General features: G+C 43.8%; 1 protein-coding gene across 2 annotated transcripts in view; it reads right to left on the minus strand.

The window, feature by feature from the left end:
- The window catches only part of bbox1 (butyrobetaine (gamma), 2-oxoglutarate dioxygenase (gamma-butyrobetaine hydroxylase) 1), a 185,237-nt gene that overhangs the window by 152,708 nt on the left and 10,651 nt on the right, over positions 1-21,878 (minus strand). The gene's annotated exons all lie outside the window — the stretch shown is intronic.

Consider the following 21,878-nt stretch of genomic DNA (forward strand, 5'->3'; position numbering starts at 1 on the left):
TCACGCAGGCGGCAGAAGGGAGGAACTCTCCCCGCCATGAACCTCCAAGAGCCGCCAACTTGCCGATGCAGCACCACTGGAAGCACCCGACCGCAGCGGACTCTGAGTCCGTCCGAAAACTTGGAGCCTCCGACACAACCTCTTCGAGCACCATCCTCTACCGAGCGCTTTGACCCCGTCCCGGCCGCCAAGTAACAAGCAAAGCCGAGGACTCGGGGCCTTCCCCTCTGGAGATTCTGGACTACACAGTAGTAGCAGCAGCAGCGAAACAGTCATTTCAGAAGTTTCACCAGATGTTCCTTCGTGCTCTCACATCCGTCTCCATCAAATCAGGATTGTGCACGGCACCCTACTTGACAAATAACAGACATCACCACCGGAGTGGCTGCTGCGAGCTACATCGCACTGCCATCTTCTCCTCCTCCTTGCATGATATGCTGTATTTGGCAGGAGATGTTAAGTTGCTCAAAGGGTGGTGACTGATTAAATTGGCCACTGTAACAGGATAAAGCACTTAATCTAAGCAAACTTTAATACATTAGTACAAGAGGCATGAGTTGCTCCATAAAATTGAAATGAAGATGAAACAACTTAAGGGCAAAGAATGCAGTGAAACTCCACCTTGATAAAATGCTTAAAATGCTGCCGTTTTGTGAGGCTGCTAAGCGCAAGGTACAAGAAAAATGTCCCTGATCCAATCTCCAGAAACTCTTACATTACGTTGCTGGCCAAGTGAGAGATAATGATGCCTGTATCACTTGTGCCATGACAACATGCATGACTGTATGACCGGCCACTGCTTAATCTATTCTGTTATCTCCATCGGCCTGGCCCCAACAGATCAACGTTGAACAGCTCAAAGCCTCCTCGAATATAAAAACATTTCTCGTAGAGTGCTTTGCAAACAGCCTAACCAAAAGGAGCTTCAGAGTGTCCACAGTCTTGACTGCCCTGATAATTTACATTCATGTAGAAACTCTTGGCGTGTGTATCAGGAAATACCAAAACTCTTGACGATGAGGACTTTTAAATCCAGAAGTTAATTAACTGTATTGCGTTTATGGATGGGAACATCCAACATGCGCCAAGAGGATGGAAACAGTTCAGCAGGCTGAAAGACTGATGTCCAATAGAAAACCTGAGACCTGAAGAACAGATGCCATGCAGAAACAGAGAGGAAGACTTGGCAACCATATCACCAGCAGGTGATATCAAGAACACTACTGCCCAAGACCACAGCTCTGTGACAGCCGGAAGAGTGGGCAGCTTATCAAGAACAGAGATGCAGCAAGTACCTACTGTAACCATCTTCAAGAAAGGTGGCCAGACTGATTTCCAGTACCTACAGAGGGATCTCTCTGTCTGTCTGTCACAGGGAAATTCATTACAAAAATCCTCCTAAGTGATGGAAGAGTCGCTTCCATAAATTGCAATGTGAATTTTATCTGAATAGTGGAATGATAGATGTAATCTTTCCAACTCCAACAGAAGTACTGAGCTCAGAATCAACAACACTGCATGGCTGTTTTAACTTGATAAGAGCGTTTGACTCCAAGAACTGAGAGGAACTGTGCTATTTTAAGGCATCCGTTAGTCTTGCGAGACCATGGATCTGCGCCTGGAAGGTCTTCACTCTCCAGGCGCAGGCCTGGGCAAGGTTGTATGGAAGACCAGAAGTTGCCCATGCTGCAAGTCTCCCCTCTCCACGACATCGATATTGTCCAAGGGAAGGGCATTAGGACCCATACAGCTTGGCACCAGTGTCGTCGCAGAGCAATGTGTGGTTAAGTGCCTTGCTCAAGGTCACACCACGTTCCCTCGGCTGGGGCTCAAACTCCTGACCTTCAGGTTGCGAGTCCAATATCTTAACAACTTGGCTACGTGCCCACATAACTGTGCTATACATTCTCTTCAAACGTGGTTGCTCACAGAAATTCATTTCTTCCCTACATCTACTACGTAATGGTATTCCAGCTGTGATTTTAATCAACAGGACCGCAACAGCCCTAATCTCAGAGATGTTAAGCAAGGCAGTTTCATTGCCAGAAACCTCTATCAAGTTTTCCAATTGCATTGACCCACCTCACCTCCAACAAGCTTCCACAGCTAACTAGGAGGACAAACTTAAAACTTCTTAATGTATGCCAGGTTCACTGTTATTAGAGAAAAAAATTGTTACACCTGAGGACTTGGCCTGTTTGAAAGAAAAGCTACAATTTCCCATTATGGAACCAGAGAAAACATGGGAGATCTTGAACGAGGTGCACAAAATGTTACAGATGGATTTTACTGCACATTTTCTCAAATCCTAGTAATTTCTGCACACCTTTAGTTCTGATGTAATTCCTTAGCAGTTGTCTGTTCTCCCTTGTGCTAATTTTCCTTCAAAGAAATGGCTGAGCCAGCACATACCAGATCCTCCAGAGGACCTGCAGGAAGCTGCTCACCTGGCATTTTGCCTTGACCCCATGAATTGGTTTATACTGGCCAGTTAAATCGGTCCACGGGGATATCTGTAAATAAAAACGAGTGAAGAACAGGAGGGATCATTCAAGGTATGGAGAAGGAGGCCCCTTGTCATAGATTGGAAGCATTTTCTCCTGCAGCTGCTGAAGTAAGCAGGCTTTCATCACCTGGTAAGGTTTTAAACAAATGTTATTTGAGCACAGTGAATCCAACAGCTTCGACAGCACGGAGGAGTCATCACCCTCCATCATGGGTACAGCCCTCCCCAAAACTAAGCACATTTACATATTGTGCTGTCACCAAAAAGCAGGATCCAACAACAGAGACCCCCAGTGTCCAGGCCAAACTCTCACCCTGCTGCCGCCATCAGAAAGAAGGCACAGGATCCGCAGGACTCACACCACCAGTTTCAGGAGCAATTATTACCCTCCCAACCATCAGGCTCTTGAACCAGAGGGATAACTTCACTCGCCACATCACTAAACTGTTCCCACAACCTATGGAATCACTTTCAAGGACTCTTCATCTCCTGTTCTCAATATTTATTGCTGATTTATCTATTCCTTTTCCCTTTCGTATTTGCACAGTTGGTTGTTTGTCCGTCCTGTTGGGTGCAGTCTTTCACTGATTCTGTTGTGTTTCTTGGATTTACTGTGAATGCCCACAACAAAACAAAACCTCAGAGTTGTATATGTAGTTTGATAATAACTTTACTTTTCTTCTCTTGAATTAGCCAACATTTTCACATGCTGTGCAACTTCTCAAAAGTGAATGCTTGCTACCAAGGATTCTGTCATCAGCTCCTCACTAACCCAATGACTTGAGCACAACTAATACAGTCTCACTGCTCTGCTATCAGCCATCCTCCCTAGGGAGCTGGACTGAGGAGTAGCAGATGAAGTCTAACCCAGAAAAGTATAAAGGTCATTGAAAGCAGAATACAGGGTTAGTGGCAGGATTCTTGTCAGTGTGGAAACATACATAAAATGTTGGAAGCTAGAAATAAACAGAGCCCTTGAGGATTATAAGGAAGCCAGAAAAGAACTGAAGAAGGGAATTATGAAATCAATAGACAGTTGACGTTTTGGGCTGAGACCCTTTTCTTCAGGACTGGAATGGAAGAGGGAAAGGTGACAGAATAAGAAGGTTGGGGGGTGGGGGGGAGGTAAAGGACGACTAGCTTGAAGATGATAGGTGAAGCCAAGTAGGTGGGAAAGGAAAAGGACTAGTTTAAACCCTCCCAAGTAGCACTGGCGAACCGCCTGGCCAGGATATTGGCTCCCCTGCAGTTTAGGGGAAACAAATCCCTCTTGTCCAGGTCTTCCCATTGGTTGGCTTTGCTACGGCACCTAGTGTCCAGCTTCAAACAACCGTGTATAAAGAATAGCATGTATGAGGGGGTTCGTTCTCTCCCCTCAGCCTCTAAAGTACGTCTCACAGAACCATTTGGAAGGTACGCTCCGCACTCACTTTTAACTAAGTACCTGTTTGTTGAACGTTTAGTTTTGCAGTTTGTGTAGCTTGGGGGGGAACTTAAGTGTTTGGTCTTTTTTTTACTGTTTGTAATTAAATGATTGATACACCAATACATAGGCAGTGTTTCCTGTCTCACCCGCCAAACCCGCGAACCTGCTTCAATGGGAGTTAAAAGTGTAAAGATTTTCAAGCGCAAACCCAAGCCGTTTCAAAGCCACTGATTTCCCTTCGGGTGGAGATAGCATATCAGAGTGGGTTCCTCTTCCAGTGGGGCTGCATCGATTTTTAAACATGATCGTACCAGGCTTCCAGAACTTCAGATTACCTGGCTATTTAAGACAGACCAGGAACAATAGGCACCTTCTGCCGGTGTCCTAGGACTTTCCAGTACATCCTATTAATCTCCCAGACAACTTTCAAGTCCACAATGAAAATGCCAAAATGATCCAGACCCTCCTGTATAAATTTCATTAAACAGTCACCGAGGTTTGGATCACTTAGCTGTGTATGTTCAGTTGTCAGGAAAACAGGGGTCAATTCAGAGATTGTTGTAGAGTCAGGCAACACACATAAAAAATGCTGGTGAACGCAGCAGGTCAGGCAGCACTTACAGGAAGAGGTACAGTCGACATTTCGGGCCGAGACCCTTCGTCAGGACTAACTGAAAGAAGAGATAGTAAGAGATTTGAAAGTGGGAGGGGGAGGGGGAGATCCAAAATGATAGAAGAAAACTGGAGGGGGGGGGTGGATCTAAGAGCTGGAAAGTTGATGGGCAAAAGGGATACAAGGCTGGAGAAGGGAGAGGATCATGGGATGGGAAGCCTAGGGAGAAAGAAAGGGGCAGGGGAGCCTAGAGGATGGGCAAGGAGTTATAGTGAGAGGGACAGAGGGAGGAAGAAAAGAGAGAAAATAAATAAATAAATAAATAAATAGATAGATAAATAAGGGATGGGGTATGAAGGGGAGGTTAGATTATTAGATTATGAGGACACTCAGTCCTCATTTATTGTCATTTAGAAATGCATGCATTAAGAAATGATACAATGTTCCTCCAGAGTGATATCACAAAAAAAACAGGACAAACCAAAGACTCACACTGACAAGACCACATAATTATAACATATAGTTACAGCAGTGCAAAACAATACCATAATTTGATAAAGAGCAGACCATGGGCACGGTAAAAAAAAGTCTCAAAGTTCCGATCGACTCCCGATAGTCCTGATAGCAGGCAGCAGAAGGCAGAAACTCTCCCTGCCATAAACCTCCAAGCACCGACAACTGTCGATACATTGGAAGCACCCAACCCACAGCCAACTCTGAGTCCGTCCGAAAACTTCGAGCCTCCGACCAGCCCTTCGACACCGAGCACCATCCTCCACCGAGCGCTTCGACCCTGCCCCAGCCACTGAGCAACAAGCAAAGCCCAGGACTCGGGGCCTTCTCATCTGGAGATTCGGGATGACACAGAAGCAGCAGCAGCGAAGAAGGCATTTCAGAAGTTTCACCAGATGTTCCTCCGTTCTCTCACGTCTGTCTCCATCAAATCAGGATTGTGCACGGCACCCTACTTGACAGATAACAGATATCATTCACCGGAGTGGCTAATCTTAGACTCCTGAACCTCTCGACTACAGAGATTAATTGATGCTGTGCACTTCCTACACAAACCACATATGAATGTGTAATACGACATTCAGGTCTTTTCATAGATTACTACAAGACAGTGATCATTTTAAAGACCACCTCTATTAGATCATTAATCCAAACAGACTGTTTTAGTACATTCGGAGATTGAATCCAGCTGGCAACCATAGTACAAAGAACATAAAACTCACAAATTTGACCTTAGCAACTGGGTTTAGAACCAGACAATTAGACTTTTTTTTAAGAAAACACTCCAGACCTATTACAATTGTGGTGGACAAAGTGGAATCATAATTCCACCTAAAGATGCAAAGGGTAATTTCACACTGTCAGTGGGGAGCAGCATTCAAAAGGCAGAGGGGGCAGAGAGCAGTGACTGCATTATTCTTTCAATTCTGACCGAACTCCCTGTGCATATAGCTCTTTGGTAAGAGCAAATAATTAGCTTTCCTGTTCTAAGGAATTATATAACACTGGGATAAAATTCCATAGAGAAAAGAAGCAATGGAGAAGATTTATTGCATAGCCTTTTGGATTGCTATCGAATCCTAAGATGCAAAGGTATGACAACTTGGCTGTGTTTTCCGAATGATGTGGTGCAATTGATTTTCCATGAAGTGGCTCATTTTGATCAGATTGGCTGGTGAGCCTGGTTTTCAACCAAAACTAATACATATTTTCTTTGCTGTCTGCTAAATAGAACTCTGCTTATTCCAAAATGGGCAGTCACAAACTTGGTGGACCATTGACAGCATTCACGGTGACAAATTTCTGAAGAAATCCCAATCTGCGACCAGCTTTTCCATTCATCTGCATCAGATCACTACACTGCTGAGATATCCTGTACAGAACACCATTCTCACCCGTCTGACTGCATAGCTCTTTGCCTTCACTTACCAGGTGTCCGCAGTGATTTGTTGATTTGGTTCAGTGCTATTGGAGGAATTCCTCATGTTCATTTTTTTGTACCAATTACAAAATTAGAAGTTGGTTACCCTTCTAAATTCTACTGTTGAACCAAATAATCTCTAAATAGATCTCCAACATTAAGGACGATGCCTAAAATTACTTATTTTGTCAGTTATTGCCCATCATCTAGAACTGATGACAGCATTTGTTTGCTCTCTCTCTAGTTGTGTAGTAATCTCTCTCTCCTTTTGCTTGATAAGTGTATCCATCTATGAAACAAGGGATATACGAAACAAGGGTCATTGCAGACTTTTTCAAAAGTTGACCAGCAGATAGTCTTTGATATTAATCCCATCTTTTTCTAGCACTTGGGCCATAGCTATGCCTGGGTGATTCAAGTCTTCTTCAAGGCATTTAAATGTTGTCGCAACACACATCAAAGTTGCTGGTGAACGCAGCAGGCCGGGCAGCATCTCTAGGAGGGGGTACAGTCGACGTTTCGGGCCGAGATCCTTCGTCAGGACTAACTGATGGAAGAGTGAGTAAGAGATTTGAAAGTTGGAGGGGGAGGGGGAGATCCAAAATGATAGGAGAAGACAGGAGGGGGAGGGATGGAGCCAAGAGCTGGACAGGTGATTGGCAAAAGGATATGAGAGGATCATGGGACAGGAGGCCCAGGGAGAAGGAAAGGGGGGGGGGGAACCCAGAGAATGGGCAAGGGACAGAGGGAGAAAAAGGAGAGAGAGAGAGTAAGAATGTGTGTATATAAATAAATAATGGATGGGGTACGAGGGGGAGGTGGGGCATTAGCGGAAGTTAGAGAAGTCATTGTTCATGCCATCAGGTTGGAGGCTACCCAGACGGAATATAAGGTGTTAAATATTGTCAATAACTTTGCTTCCACTGCTTCCTCAGTGCTCACCAGCCTGTGAAAAAGTCCCTGTTAAGATCCTTTCCTTCCCCTTACTCTAAATCAATGCTTTTCAGTTTTATCCATCTCTGTCATGGGGAAGAAAATTTCTGTCTGTCTGCACTCAGTGGCTACTTTATTAGGAACACCTGTACACCTGCTAATTAATGCAAATATCTAATCAGCCAATCATAAATAAAACTCAATAAATAAAAGCATGCAGATATGCTCAAGTAGTTTGGTTGTTGTTCAGATCAAACATCAGAATGCGGAAGGAATGTGATCGAAGTGACTTTGACCGTGGGATGATTGCTGGTGTCAGATCGGGTGGTTTGAGCATCTCAGAAACTGCTAATCTCCTGGAATTCACATGCGTAACAGTCAAAGAGTTTACAGAGAATGGAGAGAAAAACAAAGACATCCAGTGAGTGACAGCTTGTGAACAAAGATGTCATGCTACTGAGAGAGATCAGAGGAGAACGGTCAGACTGGTTAAGCTAACAGGAAGGCGAAATTGTGTTGTTTCGTGTAGCACCATGGTCCTGCAGGAACATTGTTTCGTTTTTACTGTGTACTGTACCAGCAGTTTATGGTCAAAATGACAATAAAAAGCGACTTGCCTTGACTTGAAAGTAATTCAGTGAACCACACGTTTCAACAGTGGTGTGCAGAATTGTGTCTCTAAACACACAACACATCAAATCTTGAAGTGGATGGGCTACAGCAGCAGAAGACCACAACAGTTTTCACTCGTGTACCTAATAAAGTGACCACTGAGTGTATACCCTGACCTTCTGTGCAGTCCTACTGCTAACAGGCACATTGGCTGCAGGCGGTTGGATTAGAAACATGCATTTTCCACGTGCTATGGAATTTAAACTCTTTTAATTTACTCTCAATAATTTAAATTACTTTAGAGCATCAAGTCTTAACTCATGAGTAGTGTTTTAAAGTACAGGATCACAACTTTGGCTGGCAATTTCCTGGTAAAGCAACTGATATTAGATTAGATTAGATTATGAGGACACTCAGTCCTCGTTTATTGTCAGTTAGAAATGCATGCATTAAAAAATGATACGAAGTTCCTCCAGAATGATATCACAAGAAAACACAGGACAAACCAAGACTAAGACTGACAAAACCACATAATTATAACATATAGTTACAACAGTGCAAAGCAATACCATAATTTGATAAAGAGCAGAACACGGGCACGGTAAAAAAAGTCTCAAAGTCCCGATAGACTCAACATCTCACGCAGGCGGCAGAAGGGAGGAACTCTCCCCGCCATGAACCTCCAAGAGCCGCCAACTTGCCGATGCAGCACCACTGGAAGCACCCGACCGCAGCGGACTCTGAGTCCGTCCGAAAACTTCGAGCCTCCGACCAGCTCCTCCGACACAACCTCTTCGAACATCATCCTCTACCGAGCGCTTCGACCCCGCCCCAGCCACCGAGTAATAAGCTAGGCCGAGGACTCGGGGCCTTCCCCTCCGGAGATTCTGGACTACACAGTAGTAGCAGCAGCAGCGAAACAGTCATTTCAGAAGTTTCACCAGATGTTCCTTCGTGCTCTCACATCCGTCTCCATCAAATCAGGATTGTGCACGGCACCCTACTTGACAAATAACAGACATCACCACCGGAGTGGCTGCTGCGAGCTACATCGCACTGCCATCTTCTCCTCCTCCTTGCATGATATGCTGTATTTGGCAGGAGATGATAAGATGCTCAAAGGGTGGTGACTGATTAAATTGGCCACTGTAACAGGATAAAGCACTTAATCTAAGCAAACTTTAATACATTAGTACAAGAGGCATGAGTTGCTCCATAAAATTGAAATGAAGATGAAACAACTTAAGGGCAAAGAATGCAGTGAAACTCCACCTTGATAAAATGCTTAAAATGCTGCCGTTTTGTGAGGCTGCTAAGCGCAAGGTACAAGAAAAATGTCCCTGATCCAGTCTCCAGAAACTCTTACATTACGTTGCTGGCCAAGTGAGAGATAATGATGCCTGTATCACTTGTGCCATGACAACATGCATGACTGTATGACCGGCCACTGCTTAATCTATTCTGTTATCTCCATCGGCCTGGCCCCAACAGATCAACGTTGAACAGCTCAAAGCCTCCTCGAATATAAAAACATTTCTCGTAGAGTGCTTTGCAAACAGCCTAACCAAAAGGAGCTTCAGAGTGTCCACAGTCTTGACTGCCCTGATAATTTACATTCATGTAGAAACTCTTGGCGTGTGTATCAGGAAATACCAAAACTCTTGACGATGAGGACTTTTAAATCCAGAAGTTAATTAACTGTATTGCGTTTATGGATGGGAACATCCAACATGCGCCAAGAGGATGGAAACAGTTCAGCAGGCTGAAAGACTGATGTCCAATAGAAAACCTGTGACCTGAAGAACAGATGCCATGCAGAAACAGAGAGGAAGACTTGGCAACCATATCACCAGCAGGTGATATCAAGAACACTACTGCCCAAGACCACAGCTCTGTGACAGCCGGAAGAGTGGGCAGCTTATCAAGAACAGAGTTGCAGCAAGTACCTACTGTAACCATCTTCAAGAAAGGTGGCCAGACTGATTTCCAGTACCTACAGAGGGATCTCCCTGTCTGTCTGTCACAGGGAAATTCATTACAAAAATCCTCCTAAGTGATGGAAGAGTCGCTTCCATAAATTGCAATGTGAATTTTATCTGAATAGTGGAATGATAGATGTAATCTTTCCAACTCCAACAGAAGTACTGAGCTCAGAATCAACAACACTGCATGGCTGTTTTAACTTGATAAGAGCGTTTGACTCCAAGAACTGAGAGGAACTGTGTTATTTTAAGGCATCCGTTAGTCTTAGAAACATAGAATCATAGAAAATAGGTGCAGGAGTAGGCCATTCGGCCCTTCGAGCCTGCACTGCCATTTATTATGATCATGGCTGATCATCCAACTCAGAACCCGGCCCCAGCCTTCCCTCCATACCCGCTGATCCCAATGGCCACAAGGGCCATATCTAACTCCCTCTTAAATATAGCCAATGAACTGGCCTCAACTGTTTCCTGTGGCAGAGAATTCCACAGATTCACCACTCTCTGTGTGAAGAAGTTTTTCCTAATCTCGGTCCTAAAAGGCTTCCCCTTTATACTCAAACTGTGACCCCTTGTTCTGGACTTCCCCAACATCGGGAACAATCTTCCTGCATCTAGCCTGTCCAATCCCTTTAGGATTTTATACATTTCAATCAGATCCCCCCTCAATCTTCTAAATTCCAACAAGTACAAGCCCAGTTCATCCAGTCTTTCTTCATATGAAAGTCCTGCCATCCCAGGAATCAATCTGGTGAACCTTCTTTGTACTCCCTCTATGGCAAGGATGTCTTTCCTCAGATTAGGGGACCAAAACTGCACACAATACTCCAGGTGTGGTCTCACCAAGGCCTTGTACAACTGCAGTAGTACCTCCCTGCTCCTGTACTCGAATCCTCTCGCTATAAATGCCAGCATACCATTCGCCTTTTTCACCGCCCGCTGTACCTGCATGCCCACTTTCAATGACTGGTGTATAATGACACCCAGGTCTCGTTGCACCTCCCCTTTTCCTAATCGGCCACCATTCAGATAATAATCTGTTTTCCTATTTTTGCCACCAAAGTGGATAACTTCACATTTATCCACATTAAATTGCATCTGCCATGAATTTGCCCACTCACCCAACCTATGCAAGTCACTCTGCATCCTCTTAGCATCCTCCTCACAGCTAACACTGCTGCCCAGCTTCGTGTCATCCGCAAACTTGGAGATGCTGCATTTAATTCCCTCATCCAAGTCATTAATATATATTGTAAACAACTGGGGTCCCAGCACTGAGCCTTGCGGTACCCCACTGGTCACCGACTGCCATTCTGAAAAGGTCCCGTTTATTCCCACTCTTTGCTTCCTGTCTGCTAACCAATTCTCCATCCACATCAATACCTTACCCCCAATACCGTGTGCTTTAAGTTTGCACACTAATCACCTGTGTGGGACCTTGTCAAAAGCCTTTTGAAAATCCAAATATACCACATCCACTGGTTCTCCCCTATCCATTCTACTAGTTACATCCTCAAAAAATTCTATGAGATTCGTCAGACATGATTTTCCTTTCACAAATCCATGCTGACTTTGTCCGATGATTTCACCGCTTTCCAAATGTGCTGTTATCACATCTTTGATAACTGACTCCAGCAGTTTCCCCACCACCGACGTTAGGCTATAATTCCCCGGTTTCTCTCTCCCTCCTTTTTTAAAAAGTGGGGTTACATTAGCCACCCTCCAATCCTCAGGAACTAGTCCAGAATCTAACGAGTTTTGAAAAATTATCACTAATACATCCACTATTTCTTGGGCTACTTCCTTAAGCACTCTAGGATGCAGACCATCTGGCCCTGGGGATTTATCTGCCTTCAATCCCTTCAATTTACCTAACACCACTTCCCTACTAACATGTATTTCGCTCAGTTCCTCCATCTCACTGGACCCTCTGTCCCGTACTATTTCTGGAAGATTATTTATGTCCTCCTTAGTGAAGACAGAACCAAAGTAATTATTCAATTGGTCTGCCATGTCCTTGCTCCCCATAATCAATTCACCTGTTTCTGTCTGTAGGGGACCTACATTTGTCTTTACCAGTCTTTTCCTTTTTACATATCTATAAAAGCTTTTACAGTCAGTTTTTATGTTCCCTGCCAGTTTTCTCTCATAATCTTTTTTCCCCTTCCTAATTAAGCCCTTTGTCCTCCTCTGCTGAACTCTCAATTTCTCCCAGTCCTCAGGTGAGCCACTTTCTCTGACTAATTTGTATGCTTCTTCTTTGGAATTGATACTATCCCTAATTTCTCTTGTCAGCCACGGGTGCACTACCTTCCTTGATTTATTCTTTTGCCAAACTGGGATGAACAATTGTTGTAGTTCATCCATGCAACCTTTAAATGCTTGCCATTGCATATCCACCGTCAATCCTTTAAGTGTCATTTGCCAGTCTATCTTAGCTAATTCACGTCTCATACCTTCAAAGTTACCCCTCTTTAAGTTCAGAACCTTTGTTTCTGAATTAACTATGTCACTCTCCATCTTAATGAAGAATTCCACCATATTATGGTCGCTCTTACCCAAGGGGCCTCTCACGACAAGATTGCTAATTAACCCTTCCTCATTGCTCAAAACCCAGTCCAGAATAGCCTGCTCTCTAGTTGGTTCCTCGGCATGTTGGTTCAAAAAACCATCCCGCATACATTCCAAAAAATCCTCTTCCTCAGCACCTTTACCAATTTGGTTCACCCAATCTACATGTAGATTGAAGTCACCCATTATAACTGCTGTTCCTTTATTGCACACATTTCTAATTTCCTGTTTAATACCATCTCCGACCTCACTCCTACTGTTAGGTGGCCTGTACACAACTCCCACCAGCGTCTTCTGCCCCTTAGTGTTACGCAGCTCTACCCATATCGATTCCACATCTTCCTGGCATGTCCTTCCTTTCTATTGCATTAATCTCTTCTTTAACCAGCAACGCCACCCCACCTCCCCTTCCTTCATGTCTATCCCTCCTGAATATTGAATATCCCTGAACGTTGAGCTCCCATCCTTGGTCACCCTGGAGCCATGTCTCTGTGATCCCAACTATATCATAATCATTAATAACAATCTGCACTTTCAATTCAATCACCTTATTATGAATGCTCCTTGCATTGACACACAAAGCCTTCAGGCGCTCTTTTACAACTCTCTTAGCCCTTATACAATTATGTTGAAAGGTGGCCCTTTTTAATGCTTGCCCTGGATTTGTCGGCCTGCCACTTTTACTTTTCTCCTTAGTACCTTTTGCTTCTACCCTCACTTTACACCCCTCTGTCTCTCTGCACTGGTTCCCATCCCCCTGTTGTGAACTAACCTCCTCACGCCTAGCCTCTTTAATTTGATTCCCACCCCCCAACCATGGATCTTCACTCTCCAGGCGCAGGCCTGGGCAAGGCTGTATGAAAGGCCAGAAGTTGCCCATGCTGCAAGTCTCCCCTCTCCACGACATCGATATTGTCCAAGGGATGGGCATTAGGACCCATACAGCTTGGCACCAGTGTCGTCGCAGAGCAATGTGCGGTTAAGTGCCTTGCTCAAGGTCACACCACGTTCCCTCGGCTGGGGCTCAAACTCCTGACCTTCAGGTTGCGAGTCCAATATCTTAACAACTTGGCTACGTGCCCACATAACTGTGCTATACATTCTCTTCAAACGTGGTTGCTCACAGAAATTCATTTCTTCCCTACATCTACTACGTAATGGTATTCCAGCTGTGATTTTAATCAACAGGACCGCAACAGCCCTAATCTCAGAGATGTTAAGCAAGGCAGTTTCATTGCTAGAAACCTCTATCAAGTTTTCCAATTGCATTGACCCACCTCACCTCCAACAAGCTTCCACAGCTAACTAGGAGGACAAACTTAAAACTTCTTAATGTATGCCAGGTTCACTGCTATTAGAGAAAAAAATTGTTACACCTGAGGACTTGGCCTGTTTGAAAGAAAAGTTACAATTTCCCATTATGGAACCAGAGAAAACATGGGAGTTCTTGAACGAGGTGCACAAAATGTTACAGATGGATTTTACTGCACATTTTCTCAAATCTAGTAATTTCTGCACACCTTTAGTTTTGATGTAATTCCTTAGCAGTTGTCTGTTCTCCCTTGTGCTAATTTTCCTTCAAAGAAATGGCTGAGCCAGCACATACCAGATCCTCCAGAGGACCTGCAGGAAGCTGCTCACCTGGCATTTTGCCTTGACCCCATGAATTGGTTTATACTGGCCAGTTAAATCGGTCCACGGGGATATCTGTAAATAAAAATGAGTGAAGAACAGGAGGGATCATTCAAGGTATGGAGAAGGAGGCCCCTTGTCATAGATTGGAAGCATTTTCTCCTGCAGCTGCTGAAGTAAGCAGGCTTTCATCACCTGGTAAGGTTTTAAACAAATGTTATTTGAGCACAGTGAATCCAACAGCTTCGACAGCACGGAGGAGTCATCAGCCTCCATCATGGGTACAGCCCTCCCCAAAACTAAGCACATTTACATATTGTGCTGTCACCAAAAAGCAGGATCCAACAACAGAGACCCCCAGTGTCCAGGCCAAACTCTCACCCTGCTGCCGCCATCAGAAAGAAGGCACAGGATCCGCAGGACTCACACCACCAGTTTCAGGAGCAATTATTACCCTCCCAACCATCAGGCTCTTGAACCAGAGGGATAACTTCACTCGCCACATCACTAAACTGTTCCCACAACCTATGGAATCACTTTCAAGGACTCTTCATCTCCTGTTCTCAATATTTATTGCTGATTTATCTATTCCTTTTCCCTTTCGTATTTGCACAGTTGGTTGTTTATCCGTCCTGTTGGGTGCAGTCTTTCACTGATTCTGTTGTGTTTCTTGGATTTACTGTGAATGCCCACAACAAAACAAACCTCAGAGTTGTATATGTAGTTTGATAATAACTTTACTTTTCTTCTCTTGAATTAGCCAACATTTTCACACGCTGTGCAACTTCTGAAAAGTGAATGCTTGCTACCAAGGATTCTGTCATCAGCTCCTCACTAACCCAATGACTTGAGCACAACTAATACAGTCTCACTGCTCTGCTATCAGCCATCCTCCCTAGGGAGCTGGGCTGAGGAGTGGCAGATGAAGTCCAACCCAGAAAAGTATAAAGGTCATTGAAAACAGAATACAAGGTTAGTGGCAAGATTCTTGTCAGTGTGGAAACATACATAAATTGTTGGAAGCTAGAAATAAACAGAGCCCTTGAGGATTATAAGGAAGCCAGAAAAGAACTCAAGAAGGGAATTATGAAATCAATAGACAGTTGACGTTTTGGGCCGAGACCCTTTTCTTCAGGACTGGAATAGAAGAGGGAAAGGCGACAGAATAAGAAGGTTGGGGGGTGAGGTAAAGGACGACTAGCATGAAGATGATAGGTGAAGCCAGGTAGGTGGGAAAGGAAAAGGACTAGTTTAAACCCTCCCAAGTAGCACTGGCGAACCGCCTGGCCAGGATATTGGCTCCCCTGCAGTTTAGGGGAAACAAATCCCTCTTGTCCAGGTCTTCCCATTGGTTGGCTTTGCTACGGCACCTAGTGTCCAGCTTCAAACGACCGTGTATAAAGAATAGCATGTATGAGGGGGTTCGTTCTCTCCCCTCAGCCTCTAAAGTATGTCTCACAGAACCATCGGGAAGGTACAGTCCGCACTCACTTTTAACTAAGTACCTGTTTGTTGAACGTTTAGTTTTGAAGTTTGTGTAGCTTGGGGGGGGAACTTAAGCATTTGGTCTTTTTTTTACTGTTTGTAATTAAATGATTGATACACCGATATATAGGCAGTGTTTCCTGTCTCACCCGCCAAACCCGCGAACCTGCTTCAATGGAAGTTAAAAGTGTAAAGATTTTCAAGCGTAAACCCAAGCTGTTTCAAAGCCACTGATTTCCCTTCGGGTGGAGATAGCATATCAGAGTGGGTTCCTCTTCCAGTGGGGCTGCATCGATTTTTAAACATGATCGTACCAGGCTTCCAGAACTTCAGATTACCTGGCTATTTAAGACAGACCAGGAACAATAAGCACCTTCTGCCAGTGTCCTAGGACTTTCCAGTACATCCTATTAATCTCCCAAGTCCACAATGAAAATGCCAAAATGATCCAGACCCTCCTGTATAAATTTCATTAAACAGTCACTGAGGTTTGGATCACTTAGCTGTGTATGTTCAGTTGTCAGGAAAACAGGGGTCAATTCAGAAATTGTTCTAGAGTCAGGCAACACACATAAAAAATGCTGGTGAATGCAGCAGGTCAGGCAGCACTTACAGGAAGAGGTACGGTCGACATTTCGGGCCGAGACCCTTTGACAGGACTAACTGAAAGAAGAGATAGTAAGAGATTTGAAAGTGGGAGGGGGAGGGGGAGATCCAAAATGATAGAAGACAGGAGGGGGAGGGGTGGATCTAAGAGCTGGAAAGTTGATGGGCAAAAGGGATATAAGGCTGGAGAAGGGAGAGGATCATGGGATGGGAAGCCTAGGGAGAAAGAAAGGGGGAGGGGAGCCTAGAGGATGGGCAAGGAGTTATAGTGAGAGGGACAGAGGGAGAAAAAATAGAGAGTAAGTGAATAGATAGATTTTTAGATAGATAGATAGATAAGGGATGGGGTATGAAGGGGAGGTTAGATTATTAGATTATGAGGACACTCAGTCCTCATTTATTGTCATTTAGAAATGCATGCATTAAGAAATGATACAATGTTCCTCCAGAGTGATATCACAAAAAAAAACAGGACAAATCGAAGACTAACACTGACAAGACCACATAATTATAACATATAGTTACAGCAGTGCAAAACAATACCATAATTTGATAAAGAGCAGACCATGGGCATGGTTAAAAAAAAAGTCTCAAAGTACCAATCGACTCCCGAGTCCCCGATAGCAGGCAGCAGAAGGGAGAATCTCTCCCTGCCATAAACCTCCAAGCACCAACAACTGTCGATACATTGGAAGCACCCAACCCACAGCCAACTCTGAGTCCGTCCGAAAACTTCGAGCCTCCGACCAGCCCTTCGACACCGAGCACCATCCTCCACCGAGCGCTTCGACCCTGCCCCAGCCACTGAGCAACAAGCAAAGCCCAGGACTCGGGGCCTTCTCATCTGGAGATTCAGGATCACACAGTAGCAGCAGCAGCGAAGGCGGCATTTCAGAAGTTTCTCCAGATGTTCCTCCGTTCTCTCACGTCTGTCTCCATTAAATCAGGATTGTGCACGGCACCCTACTTGACAGATAACAGATATCATTCACCGGAGTGGCCGCTGCGCGCTGCGTCACGCCGCCATCTTCTCCTCCAGGTGGGGCATTAGCGGAAGTTAGAGAAGTCAATGTTCATGCCATCAGATTGGAGGTTACCCAGACGGAATATAAGATGTTGTTCCTCCAACCTGAGTGCGGCTTCATCTTGACAGTAGTGTTTTGTCTGTATTATTTGTTAGCAATACAGCAAATCACGTTTTCCGTAGAATTAATTAAAATATATGAAATAGATACCACTCCACATTATTAATTTTAATAATGAGATGGCAAAAAGTAGTTTGACATTTCAAATATAAAATGCAGATGAAATATTAATTCAAAGGTTTAAATTAAGTTTTAAATCATGTGACAAATAGTTCTCTGAATATTCATTACAATTTTAAATATATTTGCATTTAATTGCAATGTTTCCAGTGTTCCATTGGGCATCCTGTGTGTGGAACACTCTGGACTGCCTCTACCCTCTAGATATTTCGCTGTTTAACAGTTATGCCTCAATTAGATTTACTATGAAAATCAGGCTGCCATGTTCCCATTATCCCTTCTGTCTTTCAGCTCTTCTATTTCTCCACATTTTGTCTTCTGCTCGCCATCTTTCCACAGCCACCAGCACCACCCTTGACTCCTGCACAACACATAAAGCATTCTTAGGCATTTGGTATGGTGCTATTTGACTGGAAGTTAATGCAAAAGGATCTGAGAAACTAGTGTGGTCATATGTGCAGTTGATTGTAATAACAGCTGTCTATTATTTTTTAGTCAGTGCTGTAAGGTCCTTTCATCAATGTACAAAACAAAGTGACAGCAAACATGGTTTCGTTTACTGGTGAAACCACTGATGCATTTTGTCAAATTGTTTGCCATCCACTCTAGATTTGTTTCTTCACATAAATTTCAAAAGGTTTTTGTTCATTTTTGATTCCACCACAAACAAAAGAATGGGTTGAGAGGTGAGGGTTGGGAGAAGTTACAGACCTTGGAAAAAGTGGTATGCGTTAGCCATCATCAAACATAGAAGTAAGCCATTTAGTCTAAATCTATTGTCATTTATTATAATCATGGCTGATTGGTGAAGTACAGGTGTCCCCTGCTTTTCGAACGTTCGCTTTACGAAACCTCACTGTTACGAAAGACCTACACTAGTACCCTGTTTTCGCTTTCAGAAGGTGTTTTCACTGTTAAGGAAAAAAAGCAGCGTGCGAAAAAATCAGCATGCAATAAAAGGCAGCACGCGCCCCGAGCAGCCGCTCTCTCCCGGATTCGGAACTGCATTCTCGCTGGCATTGCTGAAACACATGCCTGTGGGCAGTCGTTTGCAAGATGAGTTCTACAGTATTGGAAAAGCCTAAAAGAGCTCGTAAGGGTGTTACACTTAGCGCAAAACTAGACATAATTAAGCATTTCGATCGTGGTGAACGAAGTAAGGACAAAGTGAGTATGGCTTGTGGAAGTTGACAAAGGTGATGTTGAAGAGGTTTTGGCATCCCATGGCCAAGAACTGATAGATGAAGAGCTGATGCAATTGGAAGAAAAAAGGATAAAAATCGAATGCCGTAGTGAAATGAACGTGAAGCAACTGCATGAGATTTTCACTGCAATGGTAAAGTACGACTTTAATTTTGAAAGGGTACATAGGTTTAGGGGATATTTGCAAGATGGTTTGAGTCCTTACAAAGAACTGTGTGATAGAAAAATGCGCGAGGCTCAGCAGTCAAGCAAGCCTTCCACATCAGCCACAGCAGACAACAAACCTCGACCTTCGATATCGAGGCGGGCAGAGATAGAAGATGACCTGCCTGCCCTATTGGAAACAGACGATGACAAGATGACACCCCAGTGTCCCACCACCCCAACCCCCAGGCCACGGACAGATACCGATTCGCGGAGAATGCAGCGGTAGCCGGGGGGCACACAGCACATCTTTAAGAAAAAAGCCGAAATAAACATGCTAATTAATTAGGTGCCGCCTGACAAGTAATTGTCGGCCCAGATCAGAGACGACGCAATCGGAAATCGGCACTGATCTGGACCGACAATTACCTGCCGGGCGGCACCTAATTAATTAGCATGTTTGTTTCGGCTTTTTTCTTAAAGATATGCTGTGTGCCTTCCGGCTACCACTGGACCCCTGCATGCTTCACAGCAATGTATTGGTCGACGGCCTGGAGGGTGGGGGCCACTGCACCACCCCAACTTGCGACGACTCAGCCTAACACACCATCATCAGTGTGCTCAGCGCTGTCCCGATTCTGGTAAGTGATACTACACTGTACATACATTATTTCTACTTTATATAGGCTGTGTATTTTTACGTGTTATTTGGTATGATTTGGCAGCTTCATAGCTTAAAGGTTACTGGAGAGCGATTGCGCCATGTTTTTGCCAACAGCGCTTGCGTGAGATTTTCTGCCGACGGCGCTTGTGTGAGATTTTCGCTACGGAGAACAGTGCAGTAATGATTGTGGAAAAGTATTTCTACTTTATATAGGCTGTGTATTTATCATATCATTCCTGCTTTTACTATATGTTACTGTTATTTTAGGTTTTATGTGTTATTTGGCGTGATTTGGTAGGTTATTTTTGGGTCTGCGAACGCTCACAGAATTTTCCCATATAAATAAATGGTAATTGCTTCTTCGCTTTACGACATTTCGGCTTACGAACTGTTTCATAGGAACACTCTACCTTGGGATGGTGGGGGAAACCTGTATATAAATCTTTGCCTAGTATCCTTCAATGATGTTGCTAACAAAGATCTCAATTTTAGACTTAAAATTAACACTTGATCTAATATTGTTTGCTGTCTGTGAATGTGAGTTTCAAAGTTTGTCCATTCTTTCGAAGTATTAGCAGTATCTAACTTCACTCCTGGAAGTCCTGGATTTAATTTTTGACCCATGCCCCCAGTAATCCTAAATTTCCCACTCTTCACCATGCTTTCAGTGGAGTCATTATTATTAATGCAAAGGAGATCGCCATTCTGCATTTCAAGCCCACCCTCTTTTGCTCTATGGAGAACAAATTCAGTTTATACTTATACTAGAATTTATGATCTTAGCCGAAATGCCACTCTCTGTCTTCATCCTCTTTCATCATTTAATCCTATATGCACTTTCTTCTATTTGTTTTGCAATGTATTTATTTTATTTTATTTAGATATACAGCATGGTAACAGGCCCTTCTGGTGCAACAAACTCACTTGGCCCTACTTGACACAACAAACTCATGCTGTCCAATAACACCATCTGACCAATGAACCTACTAACCCATACACCTTTGGAATTTGGGAGGAAACCACAGCACCTGGAGGAAACCCACATGGTCACAAGGAGAACGTACAGACTCCTTACAGTCAACGGCAAGAGTTGAGTCCAGGGCGCTGGCTCTGTACTAGCATGTCCCTAACCTTTATGCTACCGTGCCGCCCTGGTGGAAAACGTTGGAATCAATCCTGCTACGTCTCACAGCAGTAAAGCTAGTGAAAGTTCTCAAGGATGTTCACTGAGGCAAAGAGGTTGTGGTCTGACATTGGGTCATAAACAGGCTGGGGCAATGCTCATTGAGATTTAGAAGTCAGAAATGAATAACTCTACTACCTGGGAGCCTGATGAAAGAGACATTCCGATTATCCTTTCACAAGAAATCTAGAAGTATAGAAGAATTAAGAAATATATTTACAGCATAAAGTTTGCCCATTTAAGACTAAGGTAAGATTCAGCGTTCATCAGCCACTCCCCTCACCTCAGCCCATCTAACATGAGCCTTTGCAGGCACCCACCGAGCTGTGTTTTGATGATCTTCATGTCACTGTTGCAGGAACACCAATCAAGGGCAGAGATGTGTGCCAGTCTCCCAGTATGGCAGTACAGGGAGTAATGTACCTCTGTCTGTTTGGATTCCAGACAAGAGCCCAATAACAACTTAGCATTCTGTGTGGTACCAGTGTACCTAAATTTGCTTCAGCAAAAGAAGCTGATCCCAGTAAGCATAACCCTAAAACTATAAATTTGTCTTTAAAAACGTGGTTGACCAATGTCCTCATCTGGTCTACGTACGATTTCAGTCCCGCCATCCTGAGTGTAGCTTAACTTCTCCAAATATCAGAGGCAATTAGAGATGGACAACCAGTGTCAACATTGCCAATAACATCAACATCCCACAGGCAGAAAATGGAAGCAATACAGATAGTTTTCATTAATTGGAACAAATAACAAAATATTGGATATGGTTATTCAATACATTTTGTTAATAAGGTGTTATCAATGCTATTGATTAAAACATTTCACAATATAGTAATACAGCATAACTGTATCATAAAACTAAAACTATAATTATTTCTTGTCATTGCCTCAATCTTCTTTCCCCACGACGTACTGTAGCACAAAATTCCTGTTTTATACTTAACAGATGTACAGTATTTGCCAAAATACCAGTTGCCAAATATTTAAAAAAATCTACATCAAAAGCTAACTCCATACTATTAATAGTTATAGATACACCATATGTAAAAAAAAAGATATTTGTGTATGATTCAAGACCTGCTATATCATTACCCGGTGTCTCTGCAGGTAAACCAGC

Source organism: Mobula hypostoma, chromosome 11, assembly GCF_963921235.1.
Source record: "Mobula hypostoma chromosome 11, sMobHyp1.1, whole genome shotgun sequence".
NCBI lineage: Eukaryota > Metazoa > Chordata > Chondrichthyes > Myliobatiformes > Myliobatidae > Mobula > Mobula hypostoma.